This window comes from Dromiciops gliroides, chromosome 2 (assembly GCF_019393635.1).
Source record: "Dromiciops gliroides isolate mDroGli1 chromosome 2, mDroGli1.pri, whole genome shotgun sequence".
Classification (NCBI taxonomy): Eukaryota; Metazoa; Chordata; class Mammalia; order Microbiotheria; family Microbiotheriidae; genus Dromiciops; species Dromiciops gliroides.
The window spans coordinates 673,405,410-673,428,459 of NC_057862.1; the positions used below are offsets into that span (position 1 = coordinate 673,405,410).

The 23,050-nt window shown below is 37.7% G+C and overlaps 1 protein-coding gene across 2 annotated transcripts in view; it reads right to left on the reverse strand.

The window, feature by feature from the left end:
* Window positions 1–22,180, reverse strand: part of CTNNA2 (catenin alpha 2) — a 1,529,678-nt gene extending 1,507,498 nt beyond the window's left edge. The window contains exon 1 of one of the 2 annotated variants that reach the window (XM_043982315.1): window positions 22,009–22,180. The gene's annotated coding sequence lies outside the window, so the exon portion shown is untranslated. The remainder of the gene's footprint in view (window positions 1–22,008) is intronic. The other variant, XM_043982316.1, reaches the window with a different exon arrangement.
* Window positions 22,181–23,050: the final 870 nt, after the last annotated feature.

Sequence of the window (23,050 nt, forward strand, 5' to 3'; positions counted from 1 at the left end):
AGAGAGGGGAAGGCTTTTTAGGAAGGAAGGCTGGTATCAGTAAAGATATAGAGATGAGAATTAGAAAAACATGAGTTGGGGGATAGAAAGCAGACTGGTATGGGGGGAACAAGGGAGCCATCCATGTCAATCTTCAGGAAAAGTGAGCTTTTCTTTCCATTCTCTGAACTCCAATAGTACTGCTTTTACCTCTCATGGACCATGTATCACATTCAGCTTTGTACAACAAAATGACTCCCACAACCCTGCCTCCCAGTTGACCTTGCCTGGCCATTTTATTGAAACAATTGAAGCCAACCAAAGGAACTCCCAGAACTCCTCTCTCCCACCCATAATATCTCAATGTCCTTTCCTACTACACATTCTCTCCTTAATCTTTCTTTCCAGCCTTAAAAGAAGGATCCCACTTTGCAAAGGCTAACTGCCTCCACCTACATTCTTGATTCCACCCTCTCTATAGAGTGACCTCATTCCATCAATCATCCTGCATCACTTTTACATCTTCATTCCTTCCCTTTCTACTAGCTTGATCTGCTCAGTCTACAAATATGCTCATCTCCCCAAATCTAAAAATAAAGCATCTTTTCCTGACCTTCCTATTTCCTCAAGCTACCTTCCTATCTTATCTCCCTTCAATGTGAAACATTATAATGTCCACACTGCTTGTCTCTACTTCCTCTCTAATGAATCATTTCTCAGCCTTTTACAAATTTCCATCCTCAAAACTTAGAGAGAAACAATTCTCTCTATGGGGAGCAAGGAGGCTTGTAGCACCTATGCCGGAGGGTTGTGTTGTTGTCACTGCTGTTGTTGTTCAGGCTTTTCATTTCTGTATGACTCTTTGTGACACCTCCCTTTGGGGGTTTTCTTGGCACAGATATTGGAGTTTTCCTTCTCCAGCTCAATTTACAGATGAGGGAACTGAGGCAAACTGCGTTAAATGAATTTCCCAGGGTCACACAGTTAGAAAGTATCTGAGAGTGTATTTGAACTCAGGAAGATGAGTCTTCCTGAATCCAGACTTGGCCCTCTGTCCACCGTGCCACCCTGCTGCACATACGGTAGTAGTGAGGCTCAAATGAAATTATGTCAAGCAAAGCAGACATAAATAGCATTCAGCTATCATGATTTCTTCAACCTCCACATTGACTCATGTATTCTTCCCTTCCTTTTATTTCTCATTAATAATAACTAGAATATATAAAGCTCTTTAATGTTTCTGAAACACTTTGAATATATCATCTCATTTATCACAACAACCCTATGAAGCAGGTAGTATCATTATACCCATTTTAAACATGAGAAAACTGAGGTTGACAGAGTTTAAGTCTACAAGGTCTTATAGCTAGTACCTGAGACAAGATTCAAACTTGGATATTCCTGACTTCAAGCCTAGAAGTCTATATTATGTACCACCTAGGCATCTCAATGCAACCATTTTTGTTCTAGCCCTCACAGTTTCAAAGTCTTCCTGCTTCAAATTGCCAATCCAAGCCATTATTCATATCACTGCCTGAGTAGGCTTAATTCAATGATGTAGGATTATCATTCCTGTATTGAGAGAGAGAGAGAGAGAGAGAGAGAGAGAGACTCTCTAATCTCTCTCGTTACCAGATAAAATAAAAAGCTAGTATGTCCGAGTCTGAATTTCAATTCATGTCTTCCTGACTCCAAGTCTAGTGCTCTACCTACTGCAACAACAGCTACCATCTAACTATGGTGCAAATGCTGAATTGTTAAATTGAGTATACTCTTTGAAAGACTTAGATACTCTGATCAAAAAAGGATCCAAGACAATTCCAAAAGACCAATAATGAAAAAGTGCTACCTTCAGAGAAAGAACTGATGGACTTTGATTGAAGCATACTTTTTTTCATTTTCTTTATGTTTCTTGTTTTCGTTGTGTGTTTTTAATATGGCTAATATGAAAATGTTTTTGCATGACTTCACATGTATAATTGGCATCATATTGCTTGTCTTCTTAACATGAGGGGAAGGGACAAAAGGGAGGAAGAGAATTTGGAAATATGTTTTTTAATTAATGTAAATAAACTTCAAAAAATTATATCCCCCAATGGGAGGAGTAGAAAATAGATTTTTCCTATTGAAAAAATTAAATTAAGATAAATATTGGACCATTTTCTGTCTCTAAACATCATATTGTCATTCCCACATCCTGTGCTTTTGCATGTACCATAACTGAAATGTCCTCACTGCTTCCATTTTAGGTCCTTCACTTCCATAAAAATGTCATTTCTAACTCCTAAAATTTCTCATTGTGCGTAAGAATTTTCATGTTCACTCAATCTTACAATTAGTAGTGTGCATGTCCTTCCCCAATCTTAGAATATTGTTGTATATTTTATACATATTAAATATCTAGGTCATATATTAAAGGTGGTGATAGAATAATTGGGGAGTATATTTATGGTATTGGGAAATCTTAACAGCAAGGAGAGCTATTCTCATGAAAAAGGAGCAGATTGCTACAACTCAAAGATATGAAATAATCTTCTAAATGTGGTGCATGATCAAAACTGTCTCATTCATTTGAATAATTAGAATAACAAGCATGGATAAAAGATGAAAAGATTAGGAATATCAAGTACTGGAAGGGTTATAGAAAGACTCCCATATCTAGATAACCAGTCTGTTCCCTGAACTTCAATACCACATCATCAATTACGTTGTTGTTTGTCCTGAATTCTTGAAAAAGACCATGACATCAAGGTGATGCCATATCAAACTAACTATATTGAAGATGTCTTAAACTTAATATGTCAAAAATCAGAAGTTATTGTTTTTCCTCCAAAAATGCTCATATCTGCCCAACTTTCTAATCCCTATTGAGGGCTCCAACATTTCCCAGTCTCCCATATTCAGAATTTGAGCTCCTCACTATCACTCATCCCAAATATCCAGTCAGTTGCCAAATCTTCCCATTTTTCCTTTTGCAATATTTTTTGAATCCAACCCTGTCTCTCCACTTACACAGATGTCATCTTTGTTCCATCACTCATAATCTCCTGCCTGGATTTTTGTAATAGCATTTTAATGGGTCTTTGTCTCAAGTCCCCCATTCATCTAGGGACTAGTCCGTTCCATATGTGTCTCAAGTCTCCCATTACTCTAGGGACTAGTTCATCCTCTATTTGTCTGTATAAGGGCAGAACTGAGTATGTGCCTCCTCTATGCAACTAACTCCTGTAGATCATAATTGCTTCTGGGCAAAATAATATAATTGGGAAGCTAGGGGGCACAGTGGACAGAGTTCAGGGCCTGCAGTCAGGAAGACTTATCTTCCTGAGTTCAAATTCAGCCTCAGATATTTTATTTTTTTAATCATAAAAGTATTTTATTATTTTCCAGTTACATGTAGAGATAGTTTTCACCATTTGTTTTTATAATATTTGTAGTTCCAAATTTTTCTCCCTCCCTCCCTCCCTTCCATCCCCCCTCCCCAAGACAGCAAGCAATCTGATATCGGATATATATACATATATATATGTGTGTGTGTGTGTGTGTGTGTGTATAAACACACACATTTATACATATATATATAAATATGTGTGTATATGTGTGTATATATACATATACACACATATACATATATATAATCACATTAAGTATATTTCTGTATTAGTCATGTTGCAAACGAAGAATCAGAACAAAAAGGAAAAATCTCAGAAAACAAAAACAAAAGTAGTAGAAACAGTATAGTTCAATTTGCATCCATGTTCCACAGTTCTTTTGTTCTGGCTGTGGAGACCATTATTCTATGATGAGTCCTTTGAAATTATCTTGGATCCTCAAATACTTTATCATCTTGTGACCCTGGGCAAGTCATTTAACCTTGTTGACCTCAGCTTCATCATCTGTAAAATGAGCTGGAGAAGGGAAGGGCAAAACCCTCCAACATCTCTGCCAATAAAAGCCCAAACAGGGTCATGAAGAGTCACACACAACTAAAAATGACTAGACAATAACAATATATTATAATACAAACTCCTTTGTTCAGCTTTTAAAATATATAACCACCTTGTTCAAACGTATCTTACCTGCCTCAAAGAACCCATACACACTGAGACATAGCCAGACTGGTCGTTTCATTCACAGGACACTCCATCTTCCTTCTCCATTCTTTCACACTAAGTGTCCTCAGTGCCTGAAATTCATTCCTTTTTCGACCTTTCTCCTAAAAGAGAATCTTCTTTTCCTTTAATATGCAGCTCAGGCTCCATTTTCTGCACAGTTTTTTCCTGATCATCTTTATCTGTACCCAATTACCTCGTACTTAGTTACTTTTTATATTTATAATAATTGACTTTATATTTATGCTATCTACATTCTGATATGGACTTCTTTTCTCCCCTACTAGAATGTAACCTGATTATAAGTAGGAATGGTATGTGTGTATATATATATATATAAAATATATGTATGTATGTATGTATGTATGTATGTGTGTGTGTGTGTATATATATATATATATATATATATATATATATATATATAAATTCTTTGTACTTAGACTCTAACTACCTAGATCAGACAAGTTTGGCTGGCAGAAATTGCTCTTGATAAAGATCTAAGGGTTTCAGTGAACTTCAAGCTCAAGCTGCAAGTTAGCAATGTGACAGACAATAAAGCTAATGCGACTCTGGATGGAGTAAGAGGTGGAGAGTTTCCAAGAAGAGGCAGATGAGAGTTTCACTGTCCTCTGTCCTCCTCAGACCTCACCTGCAGTATTAGGTTCAGTTGTGGGCATCTTGGTTTAAAAGGAGGACATTGAGAAGCTGGAGGAGGTCCAGAGGAGGCCAAGTGGAATGAGGCAGGCCTTCCTGTCCACATCGTATGAGGATCATTTTAAGGAATAGGGCATCTTAACCTTGAGAAGACTTAAGGAAGGGAGAAAATAATAGACATCCTGAAGTATTTCAAAGGCTGTCATCTTTCTTGTCCCTTTAGAGAAGATTCAGGAGCAATGGGTAGAAACAGTAAAGACATACATTTATGGTTGATGTCAAGGATAACTTCCCAATAATTAGGGCAACACTAACTGTTCAGAAGTCTCAAAGTGGAAGGACTGTCTTGAGACATTCTCCTCATTAGAGGTCTTCATGCAGAGGATGGATGACTCCTTGTTGTTTCATTCATGTAGTAATTCAACTAATACCCCCAAATTGGCCATTCCAACTCTAAATTTCTGTGATATTAAGATCTTGTGACTGCTGCAGAATTATAATAACCAAGCTTGATCCCCACAGGCAAAAATATCATCTTTTCCCATCCCCATTGTTTGCAGAGGTGAATATCTTTGGAGATGGAACAATGTATACAGTGTAAAACATCTTTGATATGTTGGTTTTATAAAACTTTGTTTTTCTTTATTCTTTTTTATAACGGATGACTGACTGGGAGGGGAAAGGGTATACTGGAAAATGTAAATTGTAGGTGATATAAAAACTGAAGTTATTTTTAAAACAGCAGCAATATATGTATTATGTGCAGTTACTCTTAACTCGGATATCAGTGACACAGTTACATGCTGAAGGGCATAGGGTAGCAGGGGAAGCAAGTACAGAGTTTTCTGGGAATTTAGGATTATTTACTTCTAGAGTATTTTTGTGGGGCAGCTAGATGGCGCAGTGGATAAAGCACTGGCCTTGGATTCAGGAGGACCTGAGTTCAAATCCAGCCTCAGACACTTGACACTTAACTAGCTGTGTGACCCTGGGCAAGTCACTTAATCCTCATTGCCCTAAAAAAAAAAAACAAACAGAAATAGAGTGTGTTTGTTCAAATATGGGGTGGATATTTTAAGATGACTATGGGGCATTTCAGTCGGCAGGGTTGAAGGAGGGATTAACAATTCACTGCAGATGACTCTGGTTCTAAGATAAACGTATGGATAGTGGTATATCTACTTATGCAAAATGCAAGTCCCTGAAAACATTGAGCACAATTATTGAAACATCAGATTCCTCTATAAGCTTTGTGATCTAATCAGATTCTACTGAATATAATTGTTGTTGCTGTTATTCAGTTACATCTGACTCTTTGTGATCCTATGTACCATAATGTCCACGGTGTTTTCTTGGCAAAGACACTGGAGTGGTCTTACATTTCCTTAAACAGTAAACAGAAGTTAGTGACTTGTTAAGGGTCACACAACTAAGTAACTGTTTGAGCCCAAGTTTGAATTCAGGTCTTCCTGACTCCAGGTCCAGTGCTTTATCCACTGAGCCACCCAGCTACCTCCTAGGTAAACAGAGTTTGTGACTTGTCCAAGATCACAAAGCTAGTAAGTGTTTGATCAAAATTTGAACTCAGGTCTTTATGCCTTCAGGACTGTTCTATCCACTGAGCCATTTAGCTGCCTATCAAGTATAATACTAATAGGCTAAGTAGTATGGAGCCCAGCAATAAGAATAATGGTTCACATTTACAAAGCACATAACAGTTGACAAAGCACGTTCCTCACAAAATTTCAAAGAGGTAACTGTCAAGGAAATGATTGCTCCTTTTTTATAGAAGAGGAAGCTGAAGAAAATGAAATTAAGTGACCATGTCCAAGGTCACAGAGACACACAAGTAAAAGATCCAGAATTAGAACCTAGGTGTCCCAGGCCTCTTCCCACAATACTGTATCGTTACTAGATACCATATCAAAACATTTATTAGCTTTTCCAATGAAAATATCAGAACAGATACTGGAGCTTAATACCCCCAGGAACTAGAAGCATCAAAGAGATTTCAAATATGCAACCAAAGACCAAACTAGATCTAAGTGAAAATTGTAATATAAATACAAGGATTGAGATTAGACCTCTGGTTTCGTCAGCATAGAGGACACCTAGAGGAAGAAATCCCCTCTTCCAATACAGGGCAGAACCTGGGAAACACATAGTAGTCCAGTTACCTAGGCCACTGGAAGGTTAGGTGACTTGTCCATAGTCATACAGTCAGTGTGTTGCAGATGTGGGCCTTGAAATCAGTCTTGCTGATTCTGAGACCAATTAGCCTACCTTTCCACCATGACGACACCCAGAGAATTTATTAACCTGCTCATTTGATCTGCTTTTCTGAGAGATGTGTATATATAATAAATGTATTTATATATGTGCATACACATACGTAAATATAAGTGTGCGTGTAGAGGCATATTATATTATGTCAGGTCATGTACTGGGGCAAATTCTCTTCTTTTTAGACACACTTCTGAAGTTTGCCTTATTTTCAATTGCAAGAAGCCAAGGAAAGCAGAAATCTGGCTTCTGAATAAATCATCATCTTACCTACCCACCTCCCAGAAACCTAGTATTGCTTGGCTCCAAATGAAATTTTGAAAAAGAAAAGAGCACATCAAAAAAAAAAAGTGACATTTTTGAAAATCTAGTCTATGGTCAGAGCTTTCTGTTCTGGTGTTTTTATAGACTCCCTAGCTTTTCCCACTGCTCTGGTACTAAAAATCAACCTTCTTAGTTAAAAAATAAAATTAACTGCCACATTAAAGAAAACACCCCTTACCACAACTAAAACAAGGGTTAGATCAGCATGGCAGTACAATTAAACAAGACTCCTAATCGAATCGACTATTATACATCAGTTGGCCTCACTAGGTTACACAGAATTAATTAATTTGTCAGTTCTTCCTCACTTAGATTTTTCTATTCAGCCAAAACTACTTATGGACAATGCATTCATTCATTTGTTTCCTGTTAGCTAAATTTGTCAGGGCAACTAGGTGACGCAGTGGATAAAGCACCGGCCCTGGATTCAGGAGTACCTGAGTTCAAATCCGGCCTCAGATACTTGACACTTACTAGCTGTGTGACCCTGGGCAAGTCACTTAACCCCCATTGCCCTGCAAAAACAAAACATTGTCTACATAATATTTTTTTTAATTACTTAATATTCATGGGGGTTCATTGCCACACATAATGTGGTATTTGTAGATTCTACCTTTAATCAAAATACTAGTTTCACAAGTATTTAAGATTAGGTTATTCTCCAGAAGGCCAGATCATTTGAATACATTTTCACCTGTCAAATAGTTACAGACCAATAGGTACCAGAATAAGCTTCAAATTTAAATTCATATTAGAAATAAAAAGCAAGGTTTGTAAATGAGTCCTTTAATTGAATTACAATAGATGTAATATGAGAAAAGTTATGTTTTTCTGAGTCTTTTTTCTTAAAACACAAAAAACCTGACAATAATCTCCAATTTAGGAGTGGAAAATATTCCATTATTCGGTAAAGCCTGTCAATTTTTGAAAGTTAATTGTTTCGAACAACATGGCTGTTTTATTATTGCTGTTAACATGTTTCAGTCATGTCTGATTCTCCATGCCCCATTTAGGGTTGTCTTGACAAAACACTAGAGTGGTTTGTCATTTCCTTCTCCAGTATGTTTTATAGATAAAGAAACTAAAGCAAACAGGGTTAAGTGCCTTGCTCAGGGTCATATAGGTAGTAAGTGTCTGGAGTCAAATTTGAATTCAGGTATTCTTGACCTCAGGTCTGGTGCTCTATCCATTGTGACACCTAGCTGTCCCATGTGGCTAAGTAAGAAAGTTAATCCATTGGATCATAGGACCATAGATTTAGATTGGATTGGAATTTATAGATGATCTAATCCATAAATACTTAAATTGGAATTTCTCAATCATTTTTTAGGTCAACAAGCATTAATTATTTATTATGTTCCAGATACTTTACTAAGCACTAAAAATACAAATACAAGTACAAATTAGCTCCTGCCCTCAAAGTACTTCCATTCAAATGGCATAAAACTACACCTAATTGTTAGTTGAAGGGCAGCTAGGTGGTACAGTGGATAAAGCACCAGCCCTGGATTCAGGAGGAACTGAGTCCAAATCCGGCCTCAGACACTTGACACTGTGTCAAGATAATGGAATATGGTAGATGAGATTTAGCAGGTACTCAGGGGCCCACCTGGAGATTGATTTAAACTGATCAAATTGGATAAGGCTACTGACTGTTGACTGTTTACTAGATTGTAAGCATATCTGGCTGGTACTTAAGGGTACTTAAGAAGGTATTGTTCTCAGAAGCTAAAAACTTTGAACTTTACATCGAGACCACCTTCAGGTCCAGTGAACCAATGAATTTGAATGACACTAGCCAATCAGCTTGAAGAACCTCTCATTTCTGGGAGGGGAAGATGAAGGAGGAAGTGGACACTGCCAAGAGGTTTCTTCTTTTTTTGGTGCAAGAGATTGCCATAGTGGCAGAGGACTTTGAGAGGTTTTGGAAGGTGAGGATTTCCAGACTATAAGAAAACTTTTCTCAATCTTTCTCTTTCTTTGACTATCTTTCAATAAACCCTTAAAAAACCTAAACTCGTTTATCAGTGATTTTAGTCAGTTTCCCCCCAAACATGGGGGGACAGATTAGAACCCACATTTAGAATTTTAAATAAAACAACACTTACTAGCTGTGTGGCCCTGGACAAGTCAATTAACCTTCAATGTCCTGCAAAAAAAAAAAGAAGGAGGAGGAGGAGGAGGAGGAGGAGGAGGGAGGAGAAGGAGATAGAGAAGAAGAAGAAGAAGAAGAAGAAGAAGAAGTTTGTTGAAGAGATAGGGGAGAAGACCAACCAAGAGAGAAGTGATGGAGAAAGAATGGCTGACATAGGGACTGCCTGAAAATGGAGGCTGCAGAAGGAACCCAACAATCCCAAGGAGGCCACAGGGGTAAAGGGATGTGTCGGGGTGTTTTGATAATAACATTTCGACTTAACTGGTTTTCTTTGCAAATCTGTGCATTTTATTTTACACATTGAAAAGCATAATTCTGAAAGACTTTGTGGGTTTAGCCACATAGATTAATGAAAAAGAAAATATGTAAAAACCTCTGACTTAAAACAAACTCTTCATTTTCTAAATAAGGATACCGAGTCTAGATTGATGGAGTAACTTGCCCAAAGTACCCAGATGCTAAATGGAATGCTGATACTGAATATTTTTTAAAACAAAAAAGATATAACTTTTATATTTCTTATTCAATATGGGAAAAATGAAATTTTGTTCACAGCAAAAAAAGTTTATAATACACATATTTACCATGAGGATAGAGAAAGTTTTAGGTGAAGGTAACACTGGTTAACATGGATACTTGAGATGTCATATATTCTAGTAAGTTATTTTTAAGAAATAAAATTGATTAAATAAAGAAAATCATATCTATTTTTAGTCTGCAATAAGGATGAATATTTCAGAATATTTTATGGAATATGAATAAAAATAATATGGATTATCTTATGGAATATGAATATGAAACATCTGATATGACTCTTTTATTAATAAAGTATATTAAGCTTATGGTTTCCTAATATTTCAATAGCCTTGATCTCCTAGTAAATATCCAATAACGTAATTAACATGTTGCTATATCCTGTGTGTTAATATTTCATTTATCATTTTTATGTTGATATCCATAGGGGGCATTGATCTATAGTTTACCTTTGCTGCTTTGTCTCTTCCTGATATAAGTATTTAGACCATATTTTTTATCATAGAAACAATTTCATAAGATTCTTTCTATTAAAGAGTCCCCTGAACTTGTCCTTTCAGTTACCATATTTTTCTCAAACACTGGTCCGCAGTGTGCAAGAAAGCATGAATGTGTCAAAGACAACACCCTCCCCACCCTGAGCTGACATAATTTATTGTTTATACCCTCATGATGGACTCCCTTTGTGTCTGTGGGAGACAAGACAGGTGCCAGTCATTCTTCATGAGACTGGGAAACTGCTTGTGCAGCTGGGACTCTTATAGATAAGCAGATCATCATCATACCTTCATAGTCTAGCAGATCACAAAGGAAAAGAATGCTGCTTTTACCACATTAATTATTCATGATTTTTCCTCCACTGCCACTCCCATTTAGATGGAGATTTGTTTCTCTTCTCTTTATCACAATTTCAGAAATATGAAAGTTTCTGCTTATACTTTGAACTCTTTGCAGACTCTTAGGGTGACATATATATGTTTATTTCTCTTGTTATTCAGGTAAGTTTCATGCAGTTTTCACACTTCATGAAATTGTAATTGCCTGCTGACATTTCTGGTTCTCTTTTTTTTGCAAAGGATTTGCCTAATAGTGTAATCGTTATTTTACCAATTATTAGAAGGCTATGTGGAGCCAAGATGGCAGAGTAGAGAAGCATTCTGCTGAGCTCTCCCAAATTTCACCCACAAACAACTCTGAAATAAACAAATTATGGAGAAGCAGACTCAATAAAAGGTCAGGTGAAACAACTTTTCAAAACAAGGAAGCTTAGTAGGTCAGCAAGAAAATTCTATCTCACTGGGGTGATGATGGTCAAGCCTCTAACACAAAGCAGACCTCTCAAAGAAGAGATTATTAAAATTGAAAGAGACAAAACCATTCAACTAATGAATGCAAACAGTAGTTACAGCTAAGAAATACAACTAGTTTTAGGGAAAAAAGATAAACCATTGGTTTATTTGAATTAAAGAAGAAAGAAGAAGACCAAATTACCAGTATTAAAAATCAAAAGGATGAATGACCAATGACTAAGGATGAAGGATCAGTGAAGATGAAATTAAAGCAATCACTAGGAGCTATTTTGCCCAATTAGATGCCAATAAACCTAACAATCTAAGTAAAATGAATGAATATTTATGAAAATATAAATTTCCCAGATTAATAGAAGAGGAAATAGAATAGCCAAATAACACTAATCTTAGAAATAGAACTTTATCAAGTTATCAATTAGCTCTCCAAGAAAAATCCCTAGGACCAGATAGATATACAAGTGACTTCTGCCAAACATTTAAGGAATAATCATTCTCAATGCTCCTTAAACTATTGGAAAAATAAGTAAATAATAAGTCCTACAAAATCTCTTTTACAAAACAAATGTGCTGTTGATACAGAAACCAGCGAGAGCAATCACAGACCAATTTGCCTAACGTATTTTGATGCAAAAATTCGACATAAAATACTCACAAGGAGATTACAACAATATATTACAAAGATCATAGACTATGATCACGTAGGGTTTATACAAAGAATATAGGGCTGGCTAAATGATTAGGAAAACTATTAGCACTACTGATGACGACTAAATAACAAAACCAACAGAAATGACATGATGATCTTCATAGATTCAGAAAAAGCTTTTGACAAAATTACAAAACTAATTACTACTGAAAACACATAGGAATAATAGGACATTTCCTGAAAATGATAAACAGAATCCACCTAAGAGGCAACTAGGTGGTGCAGTCCACTATCAAGCCTGGAGTCAAGAGGATTCATCTTCCTGAGTTCAGACTGAGCCTCAGACATTTATCAGATGTGACACTGGGCAAATCATTTAGGTGTCTTTGCCTCAGTTTCCCCATCCATAAAATGAGCTGGAGAAGGAAATGTCAAACCACACCTGTATCTTTGCCAAGAAAATCCCAAATAGGGTCACAAAGAGTAAGACGTGACTGAAAATGTCTGAATAACAACAACAAATCCATGTAAAACCATCATCATTTGTAACACGGATTAGCTAAAAAACATTCCAATAAGATGAGAAGTAAAACAAAGATGCCCATTATCACTATGGTTAACTAATATTATTCTAGAAATGATAGCTATACTAACAAGACAAAAACATTGAAATTAAAATTGGCAATGATGAAACATTATGATATTTATGGAATCCTGGAGAATCAACTAAAAAGTAGTTAAAATAATTAACTTAAGGGGCAGCTAGGTGGCGCAGTGGATAGAGCACCGGCCCTGGAGTCAGGAGTACCTGAGTTCAAATCCGGCCTCAGACACTTAACACTTACTAGCTGTGTGACCCTGGGCAAGTCACTTAACCCCAATTGCCTCACTAAAAAAAAAATAATAATTAAAAAAAAATAATTAACTTAAGCAACGTCACAGGATATAAAATAAGCCCACATAAATCATAAGCATTCCTTTATTTAACCAACCAAAGTCCAACAGCAAGAAATAGAGAAAAACATTCAAAATACTGCACAAATACTGAAGACAATATAAAATACATGGGATTCTACCTGACAAGATAAACTCAGGAATTGTATGAACACAATTAGAAAACACTTTTCACACAAAATCAAATCTAAGTAACTGGAGAAATATTAATTTCTTATAGGTAGGTTGACTCAATATAATAAAAATGACAACTCTATCTAAATTAATTTATTTATTAAATTCCATAGAAAATTGCCTATATATAATATTTTCCTATCCCTATTACACATATGTATGTATGTATATTTGTATGTATGTATGTATGTATAATAGGGCTAGAAATTTTTTTTTAAATTCATCTGGGACACAAAAGGTTAAGAATATCAAGAGAATCTATGAAAAAAAAAAACCACACGTGAAGGAAGGTGAATTAGAAGTACCAGATCTCAAATTATATTACAAAGTGGTCATCATCAAAACAATCTGGCACTAGCTGAGAAATAGAGTGGTAGATTAGTGGAATAGATTAAGTACACAATAAACATCTGTAAATGACCATAGTAATATAATGTTTGATAAAACCAAAAAAACAAGATTTGGGGACAAGAACTCATTATTGGAAAAAATTCACAAGGAAAAGTAAAAAAACAATTTGGCACAAACTAGGTATAGACCAACATCTCACAACATATACCAAGATAAGGTCAAAATGGTTCCATTATTTAGCCATAGAGTGATATAAGTAAGTTAAGAATGCATGAAGGGAAGCTAGGTGGCACAGTGGATAAAGCACCAGCCCTGGTTTCAGGAGGACCCAAATTCAAATCTGGCTCAGACACTTGACATTTACTAGCTGTGCGATCCTGGGGAAGTCACTTAACCCCCATAGCCCTGCAAAAAAAAAACACGAAAAACAAAAAACAAACAAAAAAGAATGCATGGAATATTTTACCTGTTAGAGTTATGAATAAGGGAAGAAGTTATGACAAATCAAGAGATAGAGAGAATTATGGGAAGCAACATGGATAATTTAAATCACATTAAATTTAAAAAGGGTCTGCAGAAATAAAACCAATGCAGCCAAAATATTTATAGCAGCTCTTTTTTGGTGGCAAAGACTTGGAGATTGAGGGAATGTCCATCAACTGGGGAATGGCTAAACAAGTTGTCGGATACAATCATGAAAGAATCGTATTATACTATTCGAAATAATGAGTGAAATGTTTTCAGAGATACCTGGCAAGACTTACATGAACTGATTCAAAATGAAATAAGCAGAACCAGAACATTGTACACAGTAACAGTAATAATGTAAGATGATCAACTGTGAATTACTTAGCTATTCTCAGCAATACTGAACAGCAATTCTAGAAATTCTGAATAACATGATGAAAAATGTTCTCCTTTTCTAGAGAAAGATATAATGTATTCTGAATACAGATTAAAGCATACTTTTTATACTTTATCATTCTTGGTTGCTTTGGGGGGGTCTGTTTATTCTTTTGTAACATGACTAATATGGAAATGTTTTGAATGACTGCAGATGTATAATCCTTATGAAAGCAGGAGAAGAGGGAAGGAAAGAGAATTTAGAACTAAAATAGTTTTAAATGTTATTTTAATTTACATGTAAGTAGGGAAAATACACTGGCTTAAAGATATAGGAGACAATGAAATAATACCAATATTTAACATACAGACACTGAAGTGGATAGTAGCTAATTATTTATTTGTTAATTGAATTTTAGAGAAAGAGATGATAAAACTTTTTATGTAATAAACACTTGACATATTTTTTCATTCTTTAATTGATAAGCTCTGTGTCACTTTTATTGATGAAAACCTTTAGAGATGTTACTTTTCTACCTAAGGACTTTGTTGACTACACACCAAAAAGGTTGATATGCTATCTCATTGTTGTCATTTTCTTTAGTGACATTTTCTATTGTTTTTATAAATTGTTAAATGACTAATCATTTAGATTTAAATGTGTGTATGTATGTGTATATATGTACACATGTATATATATATATATATGTGTGTGTGTGTGTATGATTGTATTTCTATTTATTAATCACAAGATATTGGTCCTATCTAGATTTCATCAAATCAGTTGAGGTTTATAACCTCATTTTATTGCTTCTTTAGATTGATTTCTGAAAGGATAATATTGAGGTTCCCAATTATTGTCATTTTATCATCTATTTGTCTCTAAAATTCAGTAAACTATTCATTTAAATAATGTGCTTTCCTTATTTGGATATCTTACTTATGTTGACTTTTGCTGTCATAATCAAGATTGTTACCCTTTATTTGCATAGACATGAAGCATAATAACTTCTGCTTCAGCCTGTCATTTTAAATTCTTGTGAATCTTTAAGTGTAAACAACATATTCTTTGGTTCTCCTTACTAATCCATTGTTATCCTTTTCCATTTTATGGGTGAATTCGTCCCAATTGCATTCATCATCATGTAGGTCTGGCATATTGCTCAATTGTGTCTACAATTCTAGGAGTCTCTTGATTCCTAGCTTTGCAACTCAAAGACTCTACTCCATTCTGAAGTTCTCAGTTCCATTGAAGACCCATTTTAGTTCATTTTCAGAAGTTTATATTCAGTAATGCAAGTGAAGTTATCTGTGACTGTAAACCTGTATGATTTGCTTTTTGGAATGTTGTCTAATGCAAGCAAATTCAAGATGAGCTCTACTTAATAACACTTGCTTCCCAGTCTTTTGTGATCCTTACAGGAGACCTTTTGAAGCTGAATTCTTCCTTTCTGGCTTGCTTAAAGTATTATTTTCTTTAATGAAAACGTTTTGAGTCTTAACTATGTCATTCCTTGGAGTTTTCATTTGGTGCCTTCTTTCTGAAGGAAATGCACTCTGGTTCTTTTAGGTGGGGAAATATTTCTTAAGGCTTGATGGCAGAGTACATAGAGCACTGGATTTGGAGTCATAAAAACCTGAGTTCAAATCCAGCCTCAGATAATTATTAACTGTATAAACCTGGGCAACTTGCCTAACTTCCATTAGATTTAGTTTCTTCATCTATTAAATGAGAACTTCCCTTTATCTTAATTTTCAAGACATCTATCACTTTGATTATGTTTTCCAACCTCCATTCTATACTATTGATTTCCTTTGTATTTGTTTCCTTAAAAGCTCTTATATCACTTTAATTTCATATTTAATCTATTGCTGTACCTACCAGAATATCTCTAGAATGTATCCTCCTCTTCATTCTATCTACATAGCTACCACTCTAGTTCAGGACCTCATCTCCTGCCTCAACTATGGCAATATACTTATATTTTTCTTTTTCTTTCTTTTTTTTTTGCAGGGCAACGAGGCTTAATTGACTTGCCCAGGGTCACACAGCTAGTAAGTGTCAAGTGTCTGAGGCTGGATTTGAACTTAGGTTGTCCTGAATCCAGGGCTGGTGCTTTATCCACTGTGCCACCTAGCTGCCCCGGCAATATACTTCTAATTGATTTTCTTGACTCAAATTTCTCTCCTTACGAATATATCCTATACAAAACTCTCAAAGTTATCTTCCTAAAATACCAACTGGGCCATATCAAGCACCTTCTCAATAAACTCTAATGACTGTTTGTTGCATCTAGGATGAAAGACAATACCTAGGCTTAGTCTTTAAAATCTATTACCACCTGGATCAACCCCTCTCCATACTCCAAATTGGTCTTTCTGTTCTTCATAGTTCATCTCCACTCTCCCATCTCTTTGAACTGGCTCTTTCCCATTTCAGAAATATACTTCCACTTCATCTCTACCTCTCATAATTCCTAGTTTCTTCAAGGGGTGCTTGAACAACACCTTATAAGAAGCCTTTTCTGCTTACATTGTCCCCTGGTTCTGAATATCTCCTGACAAATATACTTTGTGTTTATTTGTTTGTTTTTTGTGGGGCAATAAGGGTTAAGTAGCTTTCCCAGGGTCATACAAATAATAAGTGTCAAGTGTCTGAGGCCAGATTTGAACTCTGTTCCTCTTGAATCCAGGGTAGGTGCTTTATCCACTGCACCACCTAGCTGCTCCCAACAAATATACTTTGTGTAAATTCTGTATATACCTATTATTTGTGAACATAACATCTTTCCTAAATAATCTAAGTGCCTTGAAGGCAGGGGCTTCTTAATTTTTCTCTTTGCATCCCCATCAAGTAAAAGTTTATGTTACATATGAGGTATTTATCCAATGGTTTTTTTGTTTTGTTTTGTTTTGTTTTTTGCTGGACAATGAGGGTTAAGTGACTTGTCCAGGGTCACACAGCTAATAAGTGTCAAGTGTCTTAGGCCGGTTTTGAACTCAGTTCCACCTGAATCTAGGGCTGGTGCTTTATCCACTGTGCCACCTAGCTGCCCCTCAAATGCTTTTTAATTGACTAATTTACCTTACTCAGTAAGAAAGACTGAGAGGTAGCATAAAAGCTTGTCAGGCAATTTTAAGATCTTCAAAAAGAAGTACACTATTAATCCACATGCTCAACAAACAATGGTCCAATCCAAGGGCTTCATTAGATCTATTCAAGTGAAGTCAGAAATTTTAGATGAAGACAGGGACAGACTCTTACCACAAAGAAATAGCACAAAGGATAAGGTCTGGATAGGTTGAGATGTGTACCATTGGGGAAAGTATCTAAATCAATGTTAGTACAGATCAGGCAATGGATAAGTTTATTAATGTAGTCTTTTTACAATTTATTGAAGGTATCCTTCACTAAAGTACTCATCATACATGACTGGGGAATGGAGATGACCCTGAAATCTGAAAGGCACTACCAGGAGAACAAAAGCCTTAATGTATCAAGTGGGCCACAGAGCAATAGATTTTTAGCCAACATCCCTTGAAAACATCTAAGTAACAGAGGGCTCAAGATCTGCTGTTGGAAAAAATCAGTCAACAAATAAGCATTTTCTTATTTTTGTTATGTGCCAAGACTGGAACTAAGTACTAGAGATATAGAAAGGGGCAAAAAAAATCCCCTGACCTCAAGAAGTTAGATTCTAAAAGGGACGCAAAACATATATAAATAGGCATATACAATATATAAAAAGAAGATAACTCTAGGAGGCCAAGGATCTAGAAAGACTTCCTACAGAAGGTGATGTTGAGCTGAGTCTTTAAGAAAGTGAAAGATTTTAAAAGGTTAAGCTGAGAAGGCAGAGCAGGATTGCAGGCTGGGGACAGCCAGTATAAATGCACAGAAATACCCATATCAAGAAAAATACGAAGGAAGGAAGGAAGGAAGGAAGGAAGGAAGGAAGGAAGGAAGGAAGGAAGGAAGGAAGGAAGGAAGGAAGGAAGGAAGGAAGGAAGGAAGGAAGGAAGGAAGGAAGAGAGGGAGGGAGGGAGAGATGGAAAGAGAGAGAGGGAAGGAAGGAAAGAAAAGGGAGGAAATGAAAATTCATTAAGTACCTAATATGTGTGAGGCACTGCTAAGCACTTTATAAATATGTCATTTAATCTTCACAACCCTAAGAAGTAGGTTATTTTATTTTTCTCATGTCACAGTTGAAGAAACTGAGGCAGCAAGAAGTTAAATAACTTGCCCAGAGTCACAGAGCTATGAAGTGCTTGGGGACATTGGAATATTAAATTATATTAAAAGTATAAACAAGAGCAATGCAAAATCTCAAAGAAATCTCTCAATATGCTCTCATGCTCATTCTAGCCTGGGCAATTTTGCTCAGACTATATCTCTCATTTTTAATACACTTCTCTTCATCTATTTAATTGCTTATTTGAAAGCTTACCCATCCTTTGAGGCTGGGTTCCATCCTCCTTTTTCCCTAGAAACCGTAGGCCTCATTGAGACCTGCCTATGAATTTGGGCAGAGCTTACTCTCTATAACTTCTACAAGGTCAGTGAACCATGTCCCCTTTTTTTTTCTTCTTCTATATTTCACATCTGTGTCAACTTCAGGGCTGTACTAGCAGCACTATGAAATAAACTGCAAAGACTTTTATATCTATCAGAGTATCTCAAATAGTAGATTTTTATACACACAGGTATATATATATATGTGTGTGTGTATATATACACACATATGTACATATATGTGTACATATATATCAAATCAAGAATATTCACTAAAGATAATTTCATTCATATATACATATATGTATATACCTAAGTGCATATGTGTGTGTGTGAATGAAAGAAGCTTAGGTGAATATACATGATTTTTCCTAAAATCCTAAAGCTGAAACTGTGGAAATATAGGTAAGTGAGCACTGTCAGTATGTAAAGGACCAAGTAACTGAAGACAGAGTTTTAAGAGGTCACTTATTCATTCTGTAATTTAGATTATAATCAAATCTGAATATTATCCTTGCTGTTTTCTCTCCTTGGGTAAGTTTTATTGTACTTAATCACTACTGTAAAATTGTAATGTAAACAAAACTTTTCAAGTTCAAAAAAGAAATCTATTTTGAATTTTAAATAAATAGCTGTCTTTAAACGAGAGAAATACAGAAAATATATTACTCCATAGTAAGTACAATAAAAAGAATTGGGATGCAGAAAATACCTGAGGGAAAACAGATCTGTGGTTGAAAAACTCTACCAAAGAATGAGCAGTGGGGACAGTGTAGCTGTTCATAAAAGGACCCACAGCCATTTCCAAAAATATATACAGGGAAAAGGATTTGGAGAAAACAGAGTTGGAGGGGCCCTCTGAGTTTTAGCAAATTGACTTAAAATTAATTTGGCAGTGTCTAAACTAATTTTAAAATAGTAACAAAGTATTTTACTGAATCCAAAAGCTTTTGGGGAGGCTTGGTAGCAGGAGGAAGAAAACGCATTTCATTGCCAATTATAATATTAACTAATAAAATCTCCAAAGCACAACATGCAGAGACCAGAATTCTACTTCATGAGTCAGGTAGTGTTGGACGACCACCTGAGCTTCTGTATCATGGGCTATGATGTCAGCAAAACCATAACTATAATTGCAATTTTACTATGTGCCACGGTGGGAGGGGGATCACTGCATATATTCAATGTTCCCCAAATACTCACTTGGTTGATTAATTATATAAACTCTTTATAAAAACAATAAGTCCCTCTGGGAGGCAATTCTTTTGCACTGGATATTTTTTGGGCTGCTCTTATGTTCCCAGAAAAAGTATATGCCATAATATCACATAACAGAAACTAAAATCAATCATTTATTATACAAATCTCCTTTCGTGAGAAGTTTTAATGAATTTGTCATATATTCTGATCCACCTTTATAGCCCCCTCCCCTTCCCAAACATATCACAATTATATTTGTAATAGACATGTGAAACAGATCTTAAGCTTTTCCAGTGATATAGAATTGAAAACAAAATGTAGAAAAATAAATATTTCTAAATATTCTGCTGCTGATACTTTTACTCTTTACGATATATAGTAAGCATTCTGAGATGGTGCCAAAATATAAATAAACTTCTGAGTTCAGAGCTGGAAAAAGGGAAATTGGCCGGACCACTGTGAGTTACAGGGTAAAGTGTAGATTTTCCAGGGAAATAATGAATGGAAACTCTGCTTTTAAGAGAAATTATATCCACAGAACAAATAAAACTCTCCCATCCAGGTATCCCTCAGCCAATACAAACCACCAGAAGGTGCAGAATGATTTTCCCCTTTTTTCCTTTAAGGTGAAAAAAAGAAGGGGGAAATAAAAGGCATGTAAGACTCCTTTAACCGGGATATAACCCATTGTTAAAATAATCAAAGTAGTGCCACATTACAAGCAAATGGATTACAACTCTATTCCCCCTTCATCTGTTTAACTATTATCTTCTCTGTGAAGTTAACCCCTGAAGGCTAAAGGTGCGTTTTATATTAGTATGCCTTATATAGATAAATAAATTTATATAGACATATTCATTTTGTAATCTCCAAAAAAAAAAACACCTTTTCTCCCTGAATTTTGTATTTTGTTGTGTGTATTTTTTGTTTGTTTGTTTGTTTGTTTGTTTTCTATACCATTCAAACACTCCACCAAGAAAGAATAGGGTTGCGGTTGTATCCATATACACAGATTAAAGTTTGGAGAGTTTTCTGTCTTTGAACTAGACGGTGTGACAGAACCCAGGAACACCCATGTTCAATTCCAAGCCAAATATTAGGCGGGTGGTTTGAAATTTTCAAGCCAAAGAGGCCTAGGGGGAACACGACACAAAACCCTTCCACTGTCACCACCCTTCCTCTCCGCCCCCCGTCATTCTCCCCAGACTCTCCCTCTCCCTTTCCCCCCCCCCGCTTTTCCTAGGGTTTCCTCATTGAGACAATCAGAGTCTCTGAGAGAGAGAACGCCTAACCGAGACCACACTAGAAGGGGTCGGTTCTACACCCAACATATTAATTAATGCTTGGGAATGGGGTGGGGTGGGGTGTGCGTATGGGGGTTTAAAAAAAACAGACAATAAAAGGGGAGTAGAAGGCTGCTGCCAACATGTCCAAGTGATCCTTGTCCTCCTCCAGTCTGGGGGGTGGGGAGGGAAGAGCCAATAAAAAAGAAAAGAAATAGCTCCATCTCATCCCCTTTCGGGACGAACCCCAACTTGCAGCTCTAAATCTCTGTGCCAACGACCCTGATTTCCAGTGGTCCAAGGAGCAGGTGGGCATCGTTCTGTGTCCTAGCTTGGATCAAAGTGCACGGGGTTTCTGATTCAGGACAGTAGTGGATAGGGATGCTCCCAGGGAAGAGAAAGGGATTGGGGTATGGGGGGGAGCAGTTGGGATAAGAATAAGACGGGGAGGGATGCCAGAGACAAGGGATGAGTGCTTGGGGTCCAGGGAGAGAGCGAGGACACTGGGATGAGAGGAAAGAAAGGAAGGGAGGGAGGAAAGAGGGAAGGAAGGGGAGGACCTCGGGGCTAGGAAGGAGGGATGAAAGAAAGGGTGGCAAGGAGAAGGGAGGAGAGAGGGATGTTGGGAAGGAGGGAGGGATGGGAAGGATGGAGGGATGCGGGGCGGGCGGAGGATGCTGCGCCCAGACTCACCTCCGTGGATGGGGGGAGAGTCTCCCTCTTCCTCTTCCTCCTCCTCCTCCTCGGTATCCCTAGGTGTTCTTCGGCCCGGCGGCGGCGGCGACAGCCGGTATCAGTAAGCGGGCACCTGCGGGCGGCGGCGGTGGCGGCGGCGGCGGCGGTGGTGGCGGCGGGCGCTGCCGCTCCTGCTGCTGCTGCTGCTGCTACTGCTCCTAAGGCTGCTAGAGCTGCTGCTGCTCTTGGGGCTGCGGGCTCCCCGCCTCCCCGCCGCACGCACACACGCGCGCACACACACGCGCACACACACACACACACACACGGGGCTGGACACGAAGTGGTCTCTCCCCCCTCCCCACCCCCCGCCCTCACTCCCTGCCCGACTCCTGCCCAGCAAAGCTGGGGCCGCTGCTGAACCTGGAAGCAGCAGGTGCCACTCCAAAGGCTGCCACTAGGGGGAGCACGGAACGGAGCGAGGGCGCAGGCGCCGGCTATCTGACACCCCCACACACACACACCCCCCCAATATGCACACAGACTCCCCCCTCCCTGCCTGCCCTGGGTCCCTAGGCTTGTCCGCGCGGCGGCGCGCTCGCGCACTGGAGGCCAGGGGGAGCGGCAAGGGGAGGGGCTGCTGCAGGTGGAGGGGGGAGGGGACGCCGCTGCAGGGCGCAGGTGCTGTGACCATAGCAACCGCGTTACTAAGAGGGCGGGGAAGAGATGCTGTGAGAGGGGGAGGGGGGCACCAGGGCTATGGAGCGGAGATTTCATGACTAGGGCGCTGGACCTCCCAAAGCTCATAAAGGCCAGGGCCAGGGACTGCGACACTGCTATCTCTGTAGCCCCCGCTGCCAACACGGTGCCAGGCACACAGGGGCGACAAGGGGGCTGCGACTGTAACTGTGATTTCATTTGTACAGAAAACTCCCAGGTGAGAGAACTCCCTCTACCAATGCAGGTCAGCACCTTATCTGCAATCTACAATCAGAGCGTTGTCCCGAGCACTGAGAGAGTGTCACTAGCCCAGAGTCACGCAGCCCATATGTGGCTGAGACTA